We start from the raw sequence: 24763 nt of genomic DNA, 5'->3' as shown, positions 1-24763 counted from the left end.
TCACTCTGTATGTACTTTTATGGATGTATTCAAAATCCGAATAAAGATCATTTGAATTGAATTGAATTGAACTAAAAGGGTTTATGCATCACATCAAATGAAAGAGTAACACAAAGACAGTAAGACAAAAAATGAGGAATGTTCCTTTTAGTGTGAGGAAAGAACTACAAATGGTACTGGATAAACTACAAAGACAAGATATTATTGAAGACATTGTAACTTCCAGTTGGATTTTCCCAGTTTTTCTTACAAAAAACAAAAGGGCAATTTGAGGTTGTGAATGTAGACCTGAGCTTTGAATGCATGCATAATTGCTGAAAGTCATTCTTTAGCAAGAAGCAATGACATCTTATCAATGTTAGTCGGAGCAATGGTGTTCACCACACTAGATTTACCTATGTGTACCACCAGATTGAACTTTCGAAAGGCTGAAGGCATCATACTGTGTTTATTACCTCATGTGGTGTGTACTAGTATAAAAGGATCCATTTGGGTATTCCTCTGCGGCCTCAATATTCCAAAGAATGATGCATCACCGCCCTAAATATATGGAAAACAATGTAATGTGTTTCCAAGATGATATGCTAGTCTTTACTCAAACTGAACATGGAGATATTAAGTGAGGTCTGTAAGATGTTAAGCAAAGCTGGATTGATTCTCAGTGCCCATAAGTGCAAACTGTTCCAACCAGAAGTGGAATTTTTAGGTCATCGCATTCAGCAGAAGGAGTGAACTCCAAAGAATTCTTAGTGGAAGCCATCCGTCAAGCACCACCTGCCTGTGACAAATATAAGCTGCAGTAATTTGCTAGATTGTGTAACTATTTTGTTAAAGACTTTGCCACCCTGATGGAACCTCTCCGTAACTGCTGATGTGGAATACAAAAGGGAGGAAAAACAACTAACAGCTTTTGAGAACATTAAAAATCAAATAGTAGAAGACCCCACGTTTAAGCTATTTGCCAAAGGGAAATTGTGTATAATTTCAGCAGACGCTGGTGCCTATGGTTTAGGAAGTGGGTTCTCCCAGAATATGAAATAGTAAATGGTCAGTGGCTTTTGCGTCTAAAACAGTTAATGAAACAGAAAGAAAAGTACTCTGGGGGGGGGGGGGGAGCGTGGTCTGGCCACGATCGATGATGGCTCCTTGACTTTGGTGCTCCATGTCAAGGAGGACCCCGGACGGCAGCGTGGGCTTCCCAGGACCACGTATCAGACTTGCTTGCTGGATTACTGAGGAGGGACGAGCCGGGAAGCCAATGTGTATGCCCTGACATCAGAGAGTGGCTCCCAATCCAGCCTCAACTGATGAGCTCCGAGTTGGGCCTACTCCACGTTCATGAGCCACGGACCACAGTAGGGGACAACTTCCACCACAGCAGTGGGCTGACACGACACCTCGTGGCGTACTCCCCCCGCCTGCTGAGCCATCTGCGATCCTGGGGAGTACTTAAGGTTTGCCTGTGGGGAGCGGGCTGAGTGGACCCCCCCAGAGATATAGCAGAGTCCAGCGGGCAGTACCAGCCCTGCCTACTGGATCGCGGTGCTGGCCCCGGGGGAGTTGATGATCGAGACCCTCAAAACCCAGTGTGCCCACTTACAGCATATGAAGGGGTGGCCCCCTCTCAAGTTGGCCCTCCCTGACTCATTACTGCTGGCCAGGATGACTTCCTGAGCCTTCTAAACTGCTGTTCACCTACCATCAGGTACGCTAGCTGGGGGTTAACGCAAGGGAGACGTTGGCTCCCTCGACCCCGATGCAGCAGTCTATCCAGCGGCTGGGTCCTCTCCGGTGTGAATGACTCTGTTTGCCCCAGCCACGCTGTGGCAGGGGGAACCTCTACTCTCCCCCCCCTCCCAATATACAGTGAACTCTGCGCCTAACAAGGCAACGTACGTGCATTTGAAGGGACCGAGACCTGTGCCCAGAGGAGTTTGGCCCTGGCTGTGCACTGCAACAGGCTCACCTACATTCTTTCTCACGTGAACTGGGTGCTCACTGGCCTCTGCTGCTGCCCCCTTCACTTGCCTTCTGTGTGGGGTGCCTGCTCGCCCCGCCCTCCCCTGCTCACTGGTAGGCTACCTTAACAGAACTGGGCCTACACAAGGAGGGGAGCCTCTATCTCTGAGACCTGGCCACCCGGCTCTACCATTCTTCACATTACAGCCGGCTATCCACAGTGTGCTCCCTTAGTGAGGACACTGTCTGCGCAGTTTGGGGGGGCCCGGAGTATCACCAGAGCCTTCCACCGCCTGATCTGCTGGGCACACAGGTCCCATGACTGAAGAACCCCTGCTACCCTACCGAGTTTGCTCTAGACTACTGTGACATTTCGAATACCATTGATGGCTGTGCACCCTACCCCCCCTATGGGGGACCCCCTCCACCTCCTCTTAATCGGAGCTTCTAGAGACGTGCCTACTCACACAACCCGGCTGACATTCACATCCGCCCCACCCAAGGCTAGCCATACGCACCGACATCCACTGCCCTCTAGCCCAGGAACGCCAGCGGAGAAACTAGCCCACCTGCATTGAGGCCCTGAAGGGCGACCCAGGGATGACACCTGGCAAGACCACGGGAAAGCCTGCGAAACCACTCCTCTTCACGGAAGCATTGAAACAGGTCCACCCCACCTTGGGGGCCCAGAATACCACTCCCCTGGCACCGGGCTCATCCCACACCACCATGGCTACCTCGCCAGATACCATCATGGAGCAGATACTTCATGAAATCTCAGCCATGGGCCGATGGCTCGAGGTCATGGAGACGTCCATATCCGCCCTAACTGCAGAGACCAATTCCATCCACACAGACATTGTAGGATTCCAATAAAGCATGGATGGCCTGGCTCAATGTGTCTCTACCATGGAGGCCTGTCTTAATACTATTCCGGACCGAGACCAAGAACTCCTCTACCTGCGTAATAAGGTCACAGACCTGGAAGGAATAAGCTGCCGATATAACGTCTGCTTTTTTGGATTCCCAGAAAATGTGGAAGGTTCTGATGACAAAGCTTTTCTTGGAGCCACCCTTCCAAAATTCACAGGCCTAACCTTTGACCCGCCCATGTAGATGCAGAGGGCTCATCATATTAGTCCGCCTAGTGTAGGAACACCTCTGCGCCCACGGCCACTCATTGCTTGCTTCTTGCGCCATGACCAGGCCCGTCAACTGATCATAGCGGCCTGCGCTTATGGACAGTACACGTTAGGGTCATGAGATACGGACAGTAGCAGACTTTTCCAAAAAAAACAACGAGCATTGCAAAGCCTTCCTGTCTCTAAGGTCTCTCCTTAGGCAGCTGGACATCAAGTATGGACTCTTTGAACCTACACATCTTCGGAGACTCAGTTTCCTAGGAATTCAACAATCCGGAGGTCTCTGCTTCTTCCTGGAAAGCCTTACCCCTCAGGACATAGACCAAGCTGCCTCTGCCCCGTGAGATGGTTCTTTCCACCCATCGTCGGCCCTCTCATCATCTTCTATCGGACCCCGGTGGAACTCCAGAGGTTCCCGATTCAGGGGCAGGGATCCAGACAGAAGTGCTGCTCCCTGGGAGACAGGACACAGGCCCTTCAAGCGATGGCCACTCTAACATACATTCAGTGGACGGCTGAGTACCAGATTCTTTATTATACAATGCTTTCCTTTTCTCTCTCTCTTCTCTCCTCTTTGTCTAACATGTTCATATTGCTGTTTAATTAGCCATTGGAAAATTGTATGCTCTCCCTGCACTCTGTGATCTGTGTCTTACAGGCTGACTCATCCCGTGAATGCCCCCTCTTGTATCACCACCCTGATCCTACCACACACACACCCATCCTCAGAGAGGTTACAACACTAGGAATCCAATGGCTATGCCGCCTTGAGCGGTCCTCATGTCCTCTCCCTATGGATAAATGTGCACCGAGATCTACCACCACTATCCTACCCATGCTAGGATCAGGATAGAGGTTATGGCCCTATACATTCCTGACCTTGGCGGTCCCAGAGATTACATATCCCCCCACCACGCCCGACTCTGATTGTTAACCAATAACTAGACCGCGCTGCCCACTCCCCTACGACCTTGTGTCCTGCACTTACCCTTGCCTGACATACGCAACTATATTTGCACCTGCTCCTTCTTGCTGCACTCCTCATGAGGATACCGCGGACCTTTTGTTTCTATCTCAGTATGTAGCTCCAGCCCTACCTGCAATACCAGTATAGTCAGCAATCATACGCCTAAGAGGATTCTGGAACATCGGCCCCACGGATGCGGTTTAGGAACATTTGTTGCATATAAGTCTACAATTGATCTCCCCCCTACTCCTCCCCCGCTCCAGCGATGTCCCCCCCCTGCGCTGGAAACTGAACTTCGCTTCCTGCCCCTGCATGTCTGTACGGCTGCCAGTTGAAAAGGGCACACTGAAATACTCCCTAGATGGCCCGCTACCCGAAGGTGCCCCCGACACATAGGAGCCCGTAAGTTTAGACCCGCAACAAACCGTTATATAAGGCACGTTTCCTACGCGCAACCTCCCCATCTACCCCCCCCCCCCATTAAGCCTCTTCCCTGGTTCCCCACCACTGTGTCATACATACATGAGTGACACTCGGCCAGCCGCCTCCCCATGCAACCTCCTGCCACCGAGGGACATCCGATACCCTTGTCCATGTGCTGCTTCTCTTACCTGACCTCTCCCATCTCCCTCTCCCCTTCCTAACCTTGCCTCCCCCATCCTTATCCCACCCTGTCCCTTGCCCCCATCCCACCCTGTGTTGACCTTACTCTAGCCACCCTTTGCATGTATCAATTCTATCCCTCCACCCACGCCACACCAAGTATGCAGACCGACTCCCCTACCAGGCGCCCCCCGCCCCCACAAATACTGACGTCCCACTCCCTCCGTGCTTTCCATTAATGATCAGACACCTTCATCCACTCCCCAGGCCAGCGACCGCCCCTGTCCTTCCCACCCACTGGGCATCCTCTCGTGGAATGTCAACGGCCTCTCCCATTCTATCAAGAACACGAAAGTATTCTCCTATCTCCAGATAAAAAAGACAGATTTTGCTCCCCTACAGGAGACACACCTAGACGCCTTGTAGTCCGAAAAACTACACCGAGATTGGTTGAGAAAAGTATTCCTTAGCAGCTTGACAACGCAGGCCATTCATGGAAATGCGGAGTCGCTGTTCTTCTCTGCAAATCCATACATGCTACCATCGTTAAATCATGGTCCAACCCAGACGGCAGATACACATTTGTCAAGCTGAAACTTGGTGACAAATCCCTGTGTGTAGGTTCAGTATTTGCCCCAGCAGGGAATAAGCACTCCATTTTTCTTCGACTGAATCATCTACTCGTGAAGATAGGGGCAACCCAATATGTCATTGGAGGAGCCTGGAGCCTATCTGGATATGCAGTTTAGGATAGGACCGGACCCATGGACAAGGGAAACGAAAGGGATAGAGCTCTGCTGGGTGATATAGCCTCGGACCATGCCCTTGTGGATCACTGGTGTCTCTGTCACCCAGCAGACAAGGAGTAGACTTCCTATCACCGGTCCACAGAACCCAGTCACGCCTAGACTACTTTCTAGTATCCCACTCTGCTGTAGCACTCGTTAGCAAGTCATGCATACTAGAGTCTGCACTTTCCGACCACTCTCCGGTGCTGCAAGCCCTTGACATAGGACTTGTCTCCCTAGGCCGCAAAACCTGGTGCCTAATCATCCAGAGGTATCGCTCCCCCCAAGGCAAGACTGAACTGAAGGCACACCTGTCTACTTATTTGACAGACAATAAGACATCAGTGACCTCCTGTAGAACCCTATAGGCAGCCGCGAAAGCAACCATCAGAGAAAACTAATGCGAGATGCGCCAGTGGCCAACAAGAAAGCGGCTCTCCTTCATATCAAACTAGACAAGATCATTTCCCTCACCCGCCTCTATTTCTCCCACCCCTCAGTACCTAATCGTCACCATCTAGAACTAGCCCATATGGCTCTCAACTGCCCCTACACCTGCAAAGCAGAGTATGCCCTCAAACGCCTCAAAGGTAGGCACTATGAGCAAGGGGGAAAAGCTGGCTGACTACTGGCGGCACAGCTGAGACAATGAGAGGCTGCGATGGCTATCCCCACGATCCGAACTTTGGCTGGAGCAATCCTCACTCGACCCCAAGACATAGCAAATGAATTTGCCTCATTCTATGAGAAACTGTATACCCCAGAAACACCGGCCAACGAGGAACAGATGGCTGCGTATCTCAAGATCATTGACCTGCCACGCCTGTCAGATAAAGGCACAGAACTTCTAGAAGGGGATATTAGTAAGGAGGAAATCGCAGCAGCTATTCCCAAATTACCCTATCATACATCCCCAGGTGAAGACTGGTTCCCAGCAGAATACCACAAGTGGTCGGGGAAGAGACAATTGATACTCTTCATGCTGCCTTGCAGGAGGCTGATGAAACCGCATCCCTAGGCCCTATCTCCAACAGAGCGGTGATCGTGGTTATACCCAAACCAGGAAGAGACCCGCTCTCCTGCGGTACCTACTGTCCTAACACCCTTATACGGGGACATTAATATCCTGCCAAAAACAAGGTATGCAGTTCCTAGGGATGGCGGTGACTGAGGGAGAAAATGGGGTTGTGTTCCAGGTGCCAGGAGGTTGAGAGGACAACGGGAGATCGTTCCTTTAAGGAGCAAGGGCCCTTGCACACCCTGGAAGGCTTCATGCTTCATCATCCGGCAGCTCCTCGCTGGGCCGGTACTGCAATGCCCAACTGGCACCGCATGGGGGCTCTTTGCCAAGGTACTCTCTTTTTGCCGATGTGAAGTTTGAGGGGTGAGGGGGCATAAGAGTAATATGAGATGGAAAGGTGTGAGTGAGATTTAAAAACAGCTATAGGGAACCCACAAGATATCTTTTATTCACTGGGTTCCTATGCTATAGTAAAAACAAGGACTGTAAATTCGTAGCTAGAGGGGGGGAATTACAACCTCTCAAGCTCAAAATGATGTATGTGCAGTGACGGAGGGGTCAACATGTTTCATCCCTATATAAAGTCCAAGGGATCTCTGCATTTCATCAGGACCATGGGATCCTCGTCTACTCAGGCAGGGACAGATTTGGTGTATGTTTTTTTTTAAGTGACGTACCCTGAAGATTGGACTTGTGATGTAGTCCAGCATAAAAAGATAAATAAGGTACCTTCTGGATACACCTGGAGGGGGAACAGATATTGACTTGATTATTTCACAGAGGCAACTTTGAGGTTTCGTGCCGTGGTGTGCGGTGTCAGATAGGAGAATATTGCAGGACTCATTGAAAACAAACCTGTTCAACAAGTACGTGGGAAAACATGTATTTGTAGACATAAAACAAGATAATTCAAAGTAATCAAATTTAAATAGTTGAACATGATTCTATAACCATTCAGAATGATAGTTGTTAATTAGCCAGGCAGTTTGTTTCATAAACATACATTGTGCAATATGGTAAGGACAGTGCGATTTTTTTTTTTTTTTTTATCACAGGACTGTGCCAATAAGGAGGTGAAGGTGCGCCATAGTAGGGGCACGCCCTCGCGCATGTGGCCCCGTCACCTGGCCACACAGGATGACAGTCATGGGCTGGTGGTCTAGGGTAGAGGCTTACTTAGAAGGGAGAGCTACTGGCCACCTCGAGACGTTCCAGGCGTTCACGCAGTGGCGAAAGGAGGAGCCTGGAAGAAAAAATGCAACTCAGAACCTAGTAACAATTTGAGTGGTGAACAGACTGAATAATCCCAGTCAAAGGAAAGTGGGGGAGAGAGAGAGCAGGCATGGGATACCAACTAATGAAGGGTAGTGCCTCGTCATGTAGGATAGCTCGAGACTTAGGTTGGGGTGCCAAAAAGCATGAGGGGCAGGGAGAGGTGCCCAAGTCTCCTATTGCTGAACGTTTGCCTGCAAATGCGGCTGAGGGATGTAACAAACCCAAGGAGAAAGATCCCTCACTATTTGAAGCCCCTGGTGACGAAACCCCAGTCCTTCCTCAAGGACACAAACAACGTTCTTAATCTCTTAGTGGGCCTGGCGAATAATGCCTCTATTGATCTATTAGTTACTCTAGACGTAGAGGCCCTTTATACAAACATACCCCAGGATGCCACCTTAGAAGAGAGAAAAACTATCCTCTTGGCAGAGGAGTGGACCTCCCCCACCGCAGTGCGCTTCATTATGGAATACGCCGCAGTAGCATTGAAGGAAAACATTTTTCAATTTGAGGACCAACTGACTCAGGGTACCTCTATGGGTAGTACCTTTGCCCAGAGTCTGACCTGCCTGTACATGGCCGACTTCGATGCAAACCACATCTCAGTGGATATTAACCCCTACTGGACCAACATCCTGGTGTGGCGTAGGTATATTGACCACATACTGATTCTATGGCAGGGTACCACAACCACATGCCAGGATTTCTGTGTATGGATTAACACACTGAACATGTATATGAGGTTCAGCAGGATGTCTCCACAACAGAGCTCCCATTCCTTGACTTACTAATCTCACTCACAGGAGAACACCTGAAAAGAATGACATACAAGAAACCAACAGACAGCAATGGCCTACTCAGATATGACAGCCACCATCCCAAACACCTGCAAGGCAACCTTCTGTTTGGGCAATTCCTATGCTTGCGTCGCAATTGCGCACCATCAACGACATTAGACAACAAGCCCAATCCTTGAACACAGATTTAGTAGCAAGGCAATATCCCTAACGTGGTAGAAAGAGCCTATAAGAGAGCTAGAAACGACAATAGAGAGGGTCTATTAGAAGACCGCAAGCGGGAATCCACTGACGTCATGGCCTGTGTCACATCCTTTACACCACAGCTTAATCACATACAAAAAACCATTAGGAAACACTGGGCAATATTACAGAAGGGGGACATGTCTCCTGCCAAACCCCGTTTACAAACGAACTGCAAACATTAAGGACATTATCATGCACACCTGACCAACCACTCCTAGAATTAGATCGCAGCAATCACTGGGGGTCTACCTCCTGTGACGGGCCACCACACTTGCGGGTCATGCAGCGTGTGTCGTCTGATACGTCCCTCAAAACAGATCAATCTGAACCCAACCAACACATGGATTAAAAAAAGCCATACTAACTTCAACACGAAGAACTGTATAGATGTCATCACATGTCCTTGCCAGAAACGCAATGTAGGGATGACTACAAGGGCAGTCAAGACCAGAATTACCAAACACCGCAGTAATGTGAGGTGCAGTAGGACTACGACCAAAATGCTCACCTATTACACTGACATGGGCCACACTCCGGATGACATATACTGGACGATAACAGAGGCCCACACTAACATAACCACAAGAGCTTTTTTTTTATAAAGAACAACGCTGGGTGTAATGACTTAGTACTCGCCACACAGGTATAAACAATGACATACTATTGGCAGAGGTGTCACGATAAAACTATGTACTACCCTGCGATTCTGAACTCTCTCTCTTGTTGCCGCACCTAGGCCCTTGCATGTGCCGCTACCATCCTATTTCAATGAACCTTGTAGCTTGGCCACACGGAACTCACCATGGCCCTTGCGGCTTAGTTTCTAGTTTTTAAGCCATTCTTTGAGCTTTCATCACTTTTCCTAGTAAAACCATCCTACTAGCTCGACCATGAACACTTTCTCGATAGAGGTCTAACGATTCTTATATTCATTATATACATGAAACTATGCGGAGCACCAACTACCCAGTCGACTAGGGGACCTACGCCCCTGCCCACACAAGACCTCTCACGCCTCGTATGTACTGCCCGCGGATTTACTTATCATATTTGTCACAGACCGTAGCATACATCCACATAGGCTTACAAACTAAGTTTGGAACAGTTCCAAGATGGCCCCCATACTTTAAACTCCAATATGAGGTCATTGCTTTGCCGACCTTTAGACAAGGTCCTTGTTCCAGCTTTCCTCTCCACAGCTGCTACGCCTGGGTTAAGATACCCGCCTGTTCGGAAGCACAGTACATTCTGTGTTGACTGGGCGCGGGGTAGATTCCATACTCTGAGAAGCGCTATTCGCAGTAAGTGCCTCCTCAACCCAACCCCTGGGAGTTGCCATGACCCGCCGTCACACTTCCGTGTGAGCGAGCGACATACCAAGACTCTGACTGCCCTTCTCTCCCCCTTGAGAGACCCGGGTAACAGTCCCCAGCGGTCTCCGCCATGAGGCTGTTCCCATACCTTACCGTGACTGGAGGCCCCACACTTGATCACTCCCATTACAAGGACCAAGGATCTTTCTCTTTGGGTTTACGACGTCCCTCCACCACATTTGCAGAGGAACGCACGGCAATAGGAGACTCAGGCAACTCTACCTACCCCTCATGCTTTTTGGCACCCCAACCTAGGGCTCGAGCTGTCCTACATGACAAGGCACTACCCCTCATTAGTGGGTATCCCATGCCTGTTCTCTCGCCCCCACATTCCTATGACTGAGATTATTCAGTCTAATCACCACTCCACTGGTTACTAGGCTCGGATTTGCATTTTGTCTTCCAGGCACCTTCTTTTGCCACTGCGTGAATGCCCGGAACATCATGAGGGGGCCAGTAGCCCCCTTTCTAGGTCAGCCTCTACCCTAGACCACCAGCCCGTGCCTAGCATCCTGTGTGGCCAGGCGACGGGGCCACATGCATGGGGGTGCTCCCCTACTATGGCGCACCTTCATCTCCTTCATGCCACAGCCCCGTGTTTAAAAAAAAAATCACACTATCTTACGATATTGCACAATGTATGTTTGAGACAAACTGCATGGCTAGTTAACTACTGTTCTGAATTGTTATGGAATCATAAATTCAACTATTTAAATTTGATTACTTTGAATTATCTTGTTTTATGTCTACAAATAAATGTTTTCTCACCTATTTGTCTAACATGTTCGTTTTCAATGTGTCCTGTAATATTCTCCTATCTGATACCCCAATTTGCCTCGGTGATCTAATCGTGTCAATATCTGTTCCCCCTCCAGGTGTATCCTGAAGGTACCTTATTTATCTATTTATGCTGGACTACATCACAAGTTTAATCTTCAGTGTATGTCACTTGACAAAAAAACACACACTCAATCCGGCCCTGCGTGAGTAGACGTGGATCCCTTGGTCCTGACGAAATGCCGAGACCTGTTGGACTTTATATAGGGATGAAACATGTTGACCCCCCCCTTACTTCTCATACACCATTTTGAGCTCGATAAGTTGCAATTCCCCCTCTCTAGGTATGACTTTACAGTCCTTGTTTTTGCTATAGCGTAGGATATCTTGTAGGTTCCCTATAGCTATTTTTAGCTCTCACTGGCACTCTCCCATCTCTACTCATATTACTCTTATGCCCCCTCACCCCTCAAACCTCACATCGGCAAAAAGAGTAGAACTCCGGCAAAGAGCCCCCTCGCTGGAACTATTGAGCATTGCAGCAACGGCCCAACAGAAGCTGCCCGATAATGAAGCATGACACGTTCCGGGGTGTGTGGGGGCCCTTGCTCCTTATAGGAATGATCCCCCCTGTTGTCCTCTAAACATCCTGGGACACCACCCAATTTTCTCCCTCAGTCACCGCCTTCCCTAGGAACTGCATACCTTGTAGCTGCCTCTCATACACAGGGGCACGTATGCTGGGCCTATCAAGCCCCAGTCCCTCTCTCTGTGATTCACATTAAAATCCTGGCCAGTATATTAGTAGCCCGGTTGAGCCACGTCATCCCATCCCTCACCCTTAATAAGCAGGTTGGCTTTGTCTCGGGCTGCTCTTGCAGAAATCACCTTTGTATGCTGGCCCACACGCTATGGGCCGCAAAAGACCTACCAGACGATGCAGTGGCCCTCTCCCCGGACCCTAAAAAGGCATTTTACCATATTGACTGGAGATACCTTTTCACTGCCATGAGACGCTTTGGCCTGGGAGACCAGTTTAACTCTAAAGTCCATCTGATCTATGACTGTCCAGTGGCTCAAGTTAATTGTAGTGGATTTCTATCAGACACCTTTAAGGTCCAGAGAGGCACCCATCAAGGCTGCCCACTCCCCCCTTCTGTTCTGTTTACTATGGAACCCTTAGCCGCTCTCCTCCATCACTCCCCATATATAGCGGGTGTTTCCATTGTGAGAGGCCTATCCAAAATCTAGCTCTACCCTGACGATATCCTCTTCACCCTTAGAAACCTCCCACGCTCCTTGCCGGCACTACTAGAGGTCATTAATGGATTTGCTGCCCTATCTGGCTGTAAAGTGAAATGGGATAAAAGTGAGACCCTCCCACTCTCCTCCGGCACCACGAAGGCTACGATCCACGGCTACCTCTTCCGCTGTAAACCACACAGACTTAAATACCTTGGGGTACTGGTTAACAGAGGCCTGTAGAGCATGGTCACAGACAATCTAACACCCCTAATCACGCAAATGAAAACAGACTTTGATAAATGGTCCCAAGCTATGCGAATAGTCACATTACAGCACTTTACGTATATCCTGGTGATGCTACCAATCGCTGAGCCCCTAGATACTCTGCGCCACATCATCACTTGGATATGGGCCTCCGCCTAAGTTTCTATCCGCCCCGTCTAGCCGCATCCAAGCTCATGGCCTGTCGATTCAACGGCGGCTTATGGCTTCCTTCCCTAGAATACCATTCTCTGGTCCTACACCTCTCGCTTATCTTCTACCTGAAACACAAGACCCCCGCAATTGGTCGAACTCCTCATGTGTGGGGACGGCTTTAGCTCCCTTTACGGTAATCACGCCCCCGCTACACACAAGGCATGGCAGCATTGTTGCACACCGTCTTCTAGGCGTAAACCACTGCCTGCAAGTCAAAGCTTCGCTATGGGGCAACGGCCAATCCCTCCACTGGCCCAGATGGAAAGCTGCAGGTGTACGAACCCTAGGCCAGGTCCTGCAAAATGGCGACTTAAAACTTAGAACCCTTTGCCCAACTCAGAGAAGGATTTGGCCTTTTCCCGCAACAGGCCTGGCAGCATCCACAGCTGCAACACTGCCTGCAGAGCTGCTCAGGTCCCCACCCCTGGATGCTGCAAACCTCACCGATAGTGGACTATTTAGCAATGTGCGGCCGTCACAAGGGCGTAATGTCAGGACTTTATGGTACCCCGGTGAATCACCTGTTCTCGCAGCCTTTCCTGCGTAATCTGCTTGCAACATGGCAGACACCCTTGCAAATCACAGTGGAAGACAAAGATTGGTCGGAAATGGTAGAGGCCTCAGACAAGGGAACCTGTGAAGATAAATTGAAATCCTGCTTGTTTAGGAGCCTGCACAACTGGATCTGGCCACCTCTGAGGCTGCAGCGAGCTGGGCTACTGCCGCAGTCTAGGTGTTGGCGGTGCCCGGGTCTGAGCTGCGACATACCCCACATTCTATATGAGTATCTCTTTGTCCAGCCCTTCTAGTCTCACTTTCAAGAGACCCTGAGAAAGTCCATGCCCCTCCACCTCCCCCTTGCCCCCGTAATCGTCTTGCACGGCATCAGAGACTCCCCTGACTTCACTCGTTCAGAACACTGCCTACTACACACGGCGTCTCTACAGCCAAGCTCTGCATTTTACGCCAGTGGAGGTCATCTACCCCCTCGCAAGAGGACTGGATGGTGGTGATGGTCCAAATGGCCTCTCATGAGCGAGTCGTATACAGCATGTAAGACCAAGAAGAGGTGTTTAAGCAAACAAGGTCCCCCTTCCTCAGAGAGACTGTCTTCTAAGCTCTGACTGCCTCTCCTACCCACACATCCCCCCACCTGCCCAGCTCCCCTCCCTCCCTACCCAACCAGCCCCCGCCCCCTCTACCCTTATCCTCCCCTACCCCCTGGCTTTTTCTTTCTTTCTTTCCTTCTCTCTCTTTCCTTCCTCCTTTCCTTCTTTCCTCTCCTCCCTTATTTCCTTCCTCCGCCCCTCCTCGGGCGAGGGGTCAGGCACATCCCCCCTTCCCACTCTTAACTGATATGGACAGCTAAGTTACTCTCGCACTCCTACAATTAGCACATTCATCTCTCCCTGGGACACAATTTTGTCCTACACCCACCTTATCCCCCACACACCACTTCACTACATAGCGCCAGGAAACCTCCGGTGTCAGTGCGCTTTATAAATACAGCATAAGATAAGATAAGACACCCCACTCACTTCTGTCCTTAAAAATTTTGCTGACGGTCTGCCCCAATGTACCGCAGGTTACCTGTAAAACTATTGGAATGTACCTGTACACTGCCAATGATGATAATGTATGTGTGGTATGTCATACCCTTCCCCGTTTCCCATTACAGTATAGATGTACCCATTACGTCACAACCTACATGGATGTATGATGTATAATGCTCTGCATCATTTGTACTACTGTGTTTCTCCTCAAATTTCAATAAACAATTACAACACAAAAAGAAAGTACTCTGTGATTAAATGGGAACTACTTGCATGTGTTTGAGTAGTTAGTTATTTCAGGCACTTTGTATGGGGGAAATAAGTTTGCGTTGCACACAGACCCCAAACCTTTGGTTCAAACACTATCGCCGTGTGGAAGGGGAATATCTACTGCTTGAGTTGCTAGATTGTGTTCAAAGTTACTGGAATACAATTTCGAGGTTGTTCACATACGAGGTAGTTGCAATCAACCAGCTGACTGTTTGTCTAGGCTTCCACAAGGAACCCCATCAGAGTAAAGCATCTATAATGAAGATTATAAAGTGATAGCATGTATCAATGATGTGTGCAAGGAATATGGCGGAGAGGTGAGTGATAGTGTGTGGATTTCAGAAGATGCAAGGATGGAAAGTTAATAAGAGAATACGTACACAAGGGTTGCCCTCTTCAAAGACTCTCGTAGGATCACTTCTTGCATTTTCCCAAATTGCCCATTAACTGAGTGACTGAGTGTAGCCAGTGGTTTAGTAGTTTTTAGAAATGATATATGTATCCCACCAAGTAACATACATGAGAGTCTGTTGAAAACAAAATGTCATCAACGTCACATGGGGATGTCAGCTTTAAAAGGTTTTTGGAGGAATATTATTGGTAGCCAGGAACAGATACGGTTGCAGAGTAGTTGGTGAGATCATGTAAAGTTTGTGCTATGTCTGATAAAAACTGCACAATAAATGTTCCACCTTTGAAATGTGTGACCTGGCCATTCACTGCTTGGCACAAACTTGGTCTGGACTTGTCTGGCCCCTTTCAAAGCTTGCCTCTAAATATTATCACTACAGATGGCCTGAAGTTAGTTTCACACATAAAGTCACCTCAACTGTGGTATTAGAGTTCCATAATGAGCTTTTTAGCAGCGAAGGTTTTCCGGACACCTAGGTCAATAAAGCTGTGTTTGGCTATGTTCAAAAGAAATTAACTAATTTCTGCAGCATCACGATATAAAATCTATCACAATAGCGTTGTATGACCCTCAATGTAATAAGCAAGTCGAAAGTTTTAATATGTACCTTAACTTCAGAGTTATCTCTATCAAATGTTTTACATCCAGGCCTTCAACACTTCCTCATATCCCTACAGGCCAGGCCGAACCTGTAGGAAGCCTTCCTCCATTGTGCTCAAGTGTGGGGTTGTGCTGCCCAGCAGCCCTTGTTCTTCTTTGGTATGAAGAGACCCCCTATTCTGTACATTTGGGCTACATTGCTGGAATGCCCTAGAGTGTGGGATTGCTGAAGATTCAGCAAGAAAACTGCCACCATAGGAGCTGGTGGAGGAAGGGATTTCGCACACAGAGAATTCACTTATTGTTACTGTGTCCTAAAAGGTCGACAAAAGGAATAGTTTGGGCGTTAGTACCGTGAAGGATTTTTGGTCTAAACAGTCAAAATCTCTCTCAACCTTTGCAGCCAAGACCACATTAAACCAGCCCTAAACAAATCTACTGGCTCCTGGTGGATATAATAAACAAAATTAAAGGCCTCTATATTGCTCATAAAGCCTACATGAGAAGTGTCGGTGAACATTAGTAAATCTGGGCTCTGGAATCTATTTTTTTAAAATAGTTTTTATTGATTTATAGCCAGTTATACAAGTAAACTTTATCAATAATGATATGCTTAATATTACAATACCAAGTACAAGAGCAGCTTTAGTGGGGTGCCAAGCAGTAACATATACAATGATCTTTAAACAGTATTAACATTGTATGCCATTATCTCTGGAATTCCTATACACATCAATTAAACTGCTGTCTATTCAGAGTTATTCGATCTCGTCTGTCGTGCGTTTGAAATTGAAATCTAAATCTGTCCGTATGTAATCTGGAATGAGCGTCTATGTGCGAGCTCACATCGTGCTGGGTGGGGGAACCACATAGCCCGCATAGTTGTATATATAGTACAGTGCAGCCTATTTCTGGGTGTAGGTATGTAATGTAATGTATGTATACTTGTAAAGCGCACTGTTACCTCTTTACGTGGCGTCCTGGCGCTGTATACCGCTGGGGAACCCGTCCTGGCTTTCCCTGTGAGAGGGCACCCCAAGGTGAAGCCAGGCATCCCCGGCGTTGCTAGGGCCGTTGTGGAGATTAAGCAAGCTATTGCCCAGAGTTGCAGAGTGGGACCCATGGTTAGCGTAGGCACCTAAGCGAGAATGATCGAGTCCGCGGACATTGACACAAGACCCTGCCGCGTCGGGAATTGAACCCTGGTCCTGGGCCGACCTCTGCTTCAGGGTCTGCCGCTTCTAACCAGTGAGCCACACTTCTCCACAGTCAATGAGGGTTTACTTTATGCGTGCCGATGTTGCGACGTGTCGCGCTGAAAGTGCAGGGCGAGGATGTGTTTTATGATGTAGTTGGATTTAATGTGTACAATTTAGTGTCTATGACAGTCAGGTACTCCCACCATTGTACAGGATTAAGCCGCGAGGGTATAAGTGGTGCATTGGCTAGTTGGGTTGAATGCTCTGCAAAAAGTGCTCTACGGAGGTCTAGAAGCCATGATTATGTGCTAGGGCCTGATTGCGACCTCCAAATCATAGCTAATCTGTGTTTTGCCAACCCCGGGCCAAGTCTAAAAATGTATTCAGGTTCTTACGTGGGGCGTTATGATTTGTTATTCCAAGCAGAAAGTGTAGACCCCGGGCTATTATTAGGGTACCGGCTGCCTCCGTTAATGTAATTTCCACCTCGTTCCAAAATGCATGGAGACAAGAGCATGTCCAGACCATATGGGGAAACGTTGCTTCAGAGGTTAGGCATCTGGGGCAAACATCTGCGGAAGCAGGATACATCTGTACCAGCCTATGTGTTGTTATGGACATATGGTGGAGATAATTAAATTGCGTGTATTTCAGCCTGGCGTTCGTGGATATAACTTTAGGATAGCTTATGTATTGTGTCCATTGCTTATCAATAATATTAGTCGTCAGAGCTGAGCCCTAGTATTCACACAGTGGTGCCAACATGAGCTTAGAATCAGGCCTAAGAGAATTGCAGTGACCGCATGTTTACCCGGTCCATGGGTTAGTAGAGTTTATAACGGCTGGGATGTGGTGGGCGCAGTACAAGTGTTGCGCCATGTCTGAAGGAATTGGTGAATTAGCAATGTGTGGAGCAGGAATGTCTCCGGTGGCACCCTGTGGGCATCCACCAAACTCGCAAAGTCTTGTAGTTGCGAGTCTGTAAATAGGTCTCCCCAGATATCCAGTCCTATTTCCTGCCAAGTCTCCAGCTCCAGTCTCCTGTGACAGGTGTAAGAACCCGGGAGAACTTCAAGTCGTAGGTTGGGGGCATATGATGCGGGTTGGCCCTTAGATAGTACATATTTTAGCCAGCCGCGTCTTGCTGCTAGCATCAGCAGATTACCCAGTCTTTTCTGCAGTGTGGTGGTAGTGCATGATAGCCAGTCTATCATATCTGGCTGTCCCAATATTACCTCCCATGGGCCAATTCAGAGAGGTTACTATTCGCGAGCCACCTCATAGACCACTGCAGTTAGGCAGCAGCGTAGTAGTGTTCATAATTACGTCCCCCAGGCCCCCTTCAGATTGGGGTAGGTACAATTTATGGAGTGCCACTCTGGATCTAGAGCCCCCCCAGATCATGGAAACAAGGAGTGATTCCAGGTCTTTGAAAAACCTATGCAGTAGCCTATGAGGAAGAGTAGAGAAGAAGTATAAGAGTCAGGGGAGTAAGAGCATTTTGGAGATGGCAACCCAGTCAGGGGAGTAAGAGCATTTTGGAGATGGCAACCTGCCCCATGGGGGATGAGGGTAGACTCCACCAGAATGGGAGGGCTGCGCAGACTCTAGGAATGATAATAATAATAATAAAGACTTTTGTAGAGTGCGCATCTACCCAAATGGGGTGTCCCAGCACAATAGTAATTGCTTTACCTAAGTTACCATCTATTAGATCTGCCTGGGAGTGGTGTATTGGAACTCCCAGATATCTGAAGGTATCAAACGCACATTCAGCGGTGTTCGGGACAGAGTGTGTCTCTGATCCATAGATAGCGGCTTCATTGGAAACACTGCTGACTTGGGCCAATTAACCCATAGGCCTGAAACTTGGGCGTGTTCGTCCAGCAGCTCCATAAATTCCTGCCGAACTGTAATCTGGCCACGCAGATAAATTAACGCATCGTCTGCATAAAGAGAGACTATATGCCATTGATTGTCCACCCGTATGCCCCAATCAAATACACAGTGGTGTAGCTTGCATGCCTGTGGCTCAATGGCTAATGCAAATAGAATGAGGGAGAGAGGACATCCCGGTCTTGTTCCACTTTCTATTACAAACGACGGAGAGATGGTACAACCCGTCTTAACCCTGGCTTGCGGCTTTGTGGATAGTATTCTTACCCACCTCAGAAAGTTAGGGCCATGCCGAATCCTGCCAGCACAGCTAGTAAGTATTGCCAACCTTAGGTGTTGAACGCCTTTTCAATGTCTAGGGCAGCTATCCAAGGTATGTAAACTTCTGTTCGGGCCCACTCCAATAATTTTAAAAGATAGCGCAAGTTCAGACCAGTATTTCTCCCTGAAGTTAAGCCATTCTGGTCCTAGTGCACCACTATGTGCACTGCATCCATTAACCTATTCGCTAATAGCTTACCTAAAAGTTTGTCATCGGAATTCAGCAGTAACAAGGGGCGGTACATGCCCATTTGAAGTGGGTCCCTACCTGGTTTTAGGTAACACAGCCAATATCGCCGCACGCAGGGAGGGCGGGAGTTCTCCTCTTTCAAATGCCTCTTCATGCATGGTGAATAACCGGGGAATTAGTTGCTCAGAGTAGGTTGAATAAAATTCTGATGGCCATCCGTCTGCCCTCGGGTCTTGTCTATGTATTCGGAGATCTCATCTGCGGAGATAGGGTCCTCAAGTAGAGCATATTGAGTTTGCGTTACCTGTGAGAGTTGGATGTGAGATAAAAACTGCGGAATAAGAGAGGGGTCGCCAGTATCGGGGGCTTTGTATAGGGAGGTATAATAATTGTGGAATGAATCATTAATCGCTTCCAGAGTGTTCACCAAGCAGCCCTCAATAGGGTACATTACCGTAATTGGGGATTGTGAAGTGTCAGTTTTTAACAACCATGCTAGCATTTTGCCTGCTTTGTCCCCGTCGGGCCCAGGTATTGCTTATAGTCCAAGGCACAAAGACTGTCCAGTGCCTCCTTATATGCTAGTCGAGCCTCAGCAAACGAGGGGATAATATGTGGATCTGTGGGGGAGAGCTGTTTGCATCGCTGTACTTCCAACTCATGTTTTTGAAGTTCCTTTGTGAGTGACATGCGAGATCCATAAACTGTTTTAATGGCATGCCCACTGAGAACAGATTTGAATGCATCCCACTCTGCTACTGCATGTCAAAGTATGAGGTGATGGATTGTGATCTTTAAGTGTGGTAAGCGGTAGCCCCCGGTCAGGATCCTGGAGTAGTCTGAGTAAATATGTGTTGTGGGATGTTTACTATGCCAAGCTTCGTTTAATTGCATGTTGACAGTCCAGTCCTTCAGGTGTTGTGCTAGGCTAATGGAGTGCTCCCCTGGGAGCAGCGGCGCAAGCGATCTAGGGTTAGATCGTGCATGCAGTTGTAGTACCCGCCCCAGTATGTTGGCTATGTGGGGTCGCTGAGTAGGGATTGTGTAATCGACTGCAAGAACGAAGATTGCCCTGAGTTTGGGGCATACAAGGAGACTAGTGATAGCGGGGAGCCTTCTAAGATTCCTTCTAAGATTATGAAGCGGCCTTGGATGTCTATCCAGGTACGTAGTATCTGCAGAGGAATGTTCGGTGCCACCCATATGAAGGTGCCCCAGGTGGACCCCGAGTATGTGGTTGCTACCGCTGTGGCTCTCCATCGTTTACAAAGTGATGTGAGGGTTTGTGATGTAAGGTGTGTTTCTTGTATTATTGCAAACGAGATCCCATGACTACGTAAATATTGATAGAGACAATCAATGCTTACCATCTAATTGTCACTGATTAGAAGAGAGGAAACAAGTCTATACCCCGTCTGCTACCCTTATTTGCCAGTTCCTCCACCCAACTCCCCTCCCCAGGCCGGATTGCCAATGGGCAATTGGCAATTGGCCATCTGAAGTGAAATGCAATTAGTCAAAATAAGAAATAACAGTAAAGGAAAGGAGGAAAGAAATGCATGACAATATGTTATGCAAGGGATAAATTGCAAATGAGCAGAGAGAGAAAAGGAAGACAAAAACATAAGGATACCAGCCACATATCGGGCGCGGGGCGTAGCAGTTCTGTCCATCATCTGCATGTTGTCCCCATTTATAGTTCAAGCCTGCTGTGACCATGTTAAAAACTTGTGGTTGACGCCCAGAGAAAAGTGCACCAGGGCCTGCTGTAGTGATGGTCAATCAACGTTCCGCTGGAGCCATTTTAAGTTGTTGTGTGAGACATCACCCAAGCTCCTTTGCAGTTTGTGGGGTGACTACCGGGCCTCCTTCCATCAATGCTGTGTGTTGTGAATCGGTTAGTTGCAGTGTTTGATCCTGTGCCATGTCCGAATCTGATTCAGATCTTGGAAGGGACGCGGAATTACCAAGGTGTTCCGCCTTCTTAATGGCTTGCTCTCGTTCTCTTTCCACCTGGGCCTTTGTTGGTCGTTGCACTCTGCCCCTGCCACAATTTATATGTGTGCCTGCCAGTTTCCATACCTGTCGAGGATCCGCAGAGGTAGTAGGTGAAGCTTATGTGAACCCGTTCTGGTCTATCCAGGACCAGGCCTCTTCAGGAGTAGAGCAGAAGATGCTACTGTCCTTGTAACGCGCAACTTGGCCAGATATTGCAATGAGTATTGTATCTCGTTGTCCTGGAGGCATTTCTTGACATCCAGATAGGAGGATCTACGGCATCGCACTGACCGCTTATAGTCCAGATAGATGTGCATCACCGCGTTTTCAATTTACCATGGGCCGCGGGCCCTGGTTACCTGGAGGATGTGGTTCCTATCGTGGTAGCTGAACAGTCTCGCTACCACAGGCCTAGGGGGGTTACCTGGGCATGGGGGCCCCCCTGGCACTCTATGTGCCCTCTCGACTGAGAAGAATTTAGTGATCTTTCCCTTTAAGATATCCGTGGAGAACTAGGACCCCAAATAGAGCTCCATGCTGTGGCCTTCTATTCTTTATGGCAGGCCCACTATACATACATTGTTCCTGCATGACCTACCTTCCTGATCTTCCACCCGGCTCTTCAGGTATTCCACCACTTGCTGGAGGGTCTTGATCTGATTCGTTGCCGTCGACACAGCAGCACGCAAGGATTCTAGTGCGGATTTCAATTCCCGCACTATGTCCTTCATTTTTTTTAATCTCAGAAATCCCATTTCTACACATAGCGAGTAAATCTTGGTGCCCAATGTAGTTTTAATATCCAATATCGCTGCCATTAGTTCGTCGAACCAGTGTGAATGATCTGTATGACCTGCAGGGTTGGAGACGGCAGACTGCGCAGTACTATCTGTGCCGGTTGCCGGAGTTGTTACGTTGGCCGGCTGGGTTGTGCCTTGTGTGTTCTGGGTTAACCCATTTTGTTACCTGATCATGTGAAGTTGTGTGGGTCATTAAACTGGCAATGATGGTTCCTTGGAAAGAGGCTGAGCCGATGCTCTAGTGATGAGGAGCGTATCTGTAAGCCCCAGACAATTGGCACCTATTCAACTTGGGGTGTGATATCTTGATGTAGCCAGGCAGGATGCAGAGTTCAAGCATGTGCAGTTGAGTGGGTCGCAAGGCGTACTCGTCTGGTGGTCTGCCACTAGTGTCGCAACTATGGCCCTTTATGTGGATATTGACTTTAGTGCATCACTTGTACACCCTTTGGCAATAGCGTGTGAGGATAAGGTTACACCTCAAGTCTTGTAGGGTGCAGACCGAGATGGCAGATTACCTGGAGTGAAGTAAATCTAAGGTATTGGCCGCAATCGGATCACACTGCCCTTGGCAGCTAGGGAAACACCAGCTCTGGGTCACTGGGCATTTATCGTTTGGGGTCCCAGTGAAAGTCCTCCAGTGTTGGCCGCAGTGGGAGTAAAGAAAAAGTGAGCATTCCTGGGGGGTGCAACAGCATGCAGGCACCAAGATTAGGCCTCGGTGTCACGGACACCTTCTTTGCCTGTCACAACACCGACAAGGCCCAAGGTAGTCAACTGCTTCTTCCGACCTGCTACAGAGGGCCCGCAGGGAAGCACAACGACAACTGACGAAGTGCATCTGCACTCGCCGCCATCTTGGCCATGCCCCCGGGGTCAGGAATCTATGTATACCTGTTGCACAACAAATCGTCCAAGAAACCTTCCAGACTACATATGGCTTAGTAAAGTCTCGGAAAAACAAACGTTCGATAACTAAAGTTTCAGAGAGATATCCGCTCCTTTATCAGGGCCTGTAAGGCTATTTGAATATGTTGGAAGACACTGAGAGGAGTTGTGACTACCTGACATCTATGTATGTTGTTTAGCATTTCAAATGACTTTGTTTAGATCTCTTTTGGGAGTTCCTAGGGATTCAGACAAAAGCAATATGTTCCAAGTTATGTTACTGCAACTAGGGACAACTGAGGAGGTTCATGCATAAATTTGGTTCCCCGTTGTACTTCAAAAAAGGTGAATTTGAAGGTTCTGGAGGCGGCTGCAAGGCTATGTAGTACTCTTAGATCTAAACTTAGCATCCCATACTATTGTGCCTTTGCCAATGTTTGCAACTCGCTTGGCACTCTCGAGTGTCTAAAGGATGTTCTGAATCTCTTACTAAATACTGTGATTACCAGGTGGTGGAGATATGATGGGGAAAGAGGACTGAAATCTTGGAAACCACCTACTGGCAAATACTGGAGGATTCTTCTCGAGGTTTACTTTTTTACAACTTTCATCTTGATATAAGGCGCAGACTTGGTCAGCACCGCTGGTTGAAGGCTTTCTGGAGAATCTTCATTCACAAGCCAACATAAAACAGGTAGTTGCACTTTGGTTTGCCTATCTGTCTGAAGTAGAGGAACTAAAGAAGCTTACCCTGCATGAAATCTGGGCTGGATACTTGCCTGAGGCGAAGCTCAAATATTTATGACAAGCATCCTTTACTACACTTCATGAAATTGTTAGTCCTGCTAGTTTGAAAAGAAATCATCTGTTTATCCTGCACAGGGCCTAAAAGAGCCCAGAAATGGAACAGTGGAGGTGGGCTGATGACCTAGATCAGCAGTGCAGGAGGTGTGGAGGCTTGGAAGCTGATGATATACACGTTTTTTTTTTTAAATTAAAGTTTTTATTATAACTTTAGCATGTTACATACAAAGTATCATAGAGCATTTGAGTTTACATAACCACATAAACAACCCGTGGCAACAACTGTGTAGCCATACATAAATTTGTGGAGGTCTCCTACGTAAAGTACAGTGCATTAGTAAAGAGAGAGCAGACTTACACATCTGTTTCATATGTCAGGGACAGATGATGTGTCTCGGTCCTGTGATCGCAGATACTCCAGTAACGGTTCCCAAATGTCCCATGGTCTAGAAACAGCGGGCAACTCCTCAGCATACACAGTCAAGGTTTCGCCACAGTACACCATATCATTTATCCATTGTTTAGAGGAGGGGCTAACTTTGCTCTCCCAGGTCATTGCCACTCGTTATTTAGCTAACAATAATGCTATCCTTACCAGCCTAACCACATTTCCCTTTTCGAACGGCACTAAGGTCAGTAGGCACACCTGAGGAGAGCAATCCAATTCAGCATGAGTCATTTTTTGCAGTATACCTATGACATCTGTCCAGAACGCCGCCACCCTCCCACACTCTCAAGCTACATGCCAAAAGTCTGCACCTGTGTCACCACACCTTTTACATTTGTCATTATCTCTAAGACCATATTTAAATAGCGTGGATCTGTGCACACGTCTACTTATTGCAGTGTAAATACTGTAAGTAATAGCACAAAGAAAAACAAGTAACAATAAATGCAGAGAAAGTCTTGATTGATGTATTTCTTCTATTCCGATTTATTCACAACGCCCAGCCAACACGTGTTTCGTCAGGGTACTTTGCCCACAACTTCATCAGGGCTCCAATGGGCAGTGGTTCCAAAACTTTTGCCGCAATGGCTATATGCTCTCCGCCGGTTCTACTTCCGTCCCGGCTGTCGGGAAATATGGGAGATCTTGCTGAAAGTAATCAGCAGTTCGTAGGTTGGTCAGTACCAATTCTTAAGGAACACCGAAAGCGTATCC

This window comes from Lissotriton helveticus, chromosome 10 (genome assembly GCF_964261635.1).
Source record: "Lissotriton helveticus chromosome 10, aLisHel1.1, whole genome shotgun sequence".
Lineage (NCBI taxonomy): Eukaryota > Metazoa > Chordata > Amphibia > Caudata > Salamandridae > Lissotriton > Lissotriton helveticus.
This window is presented reverse-complemented; position numbering follows the sequence as displayed.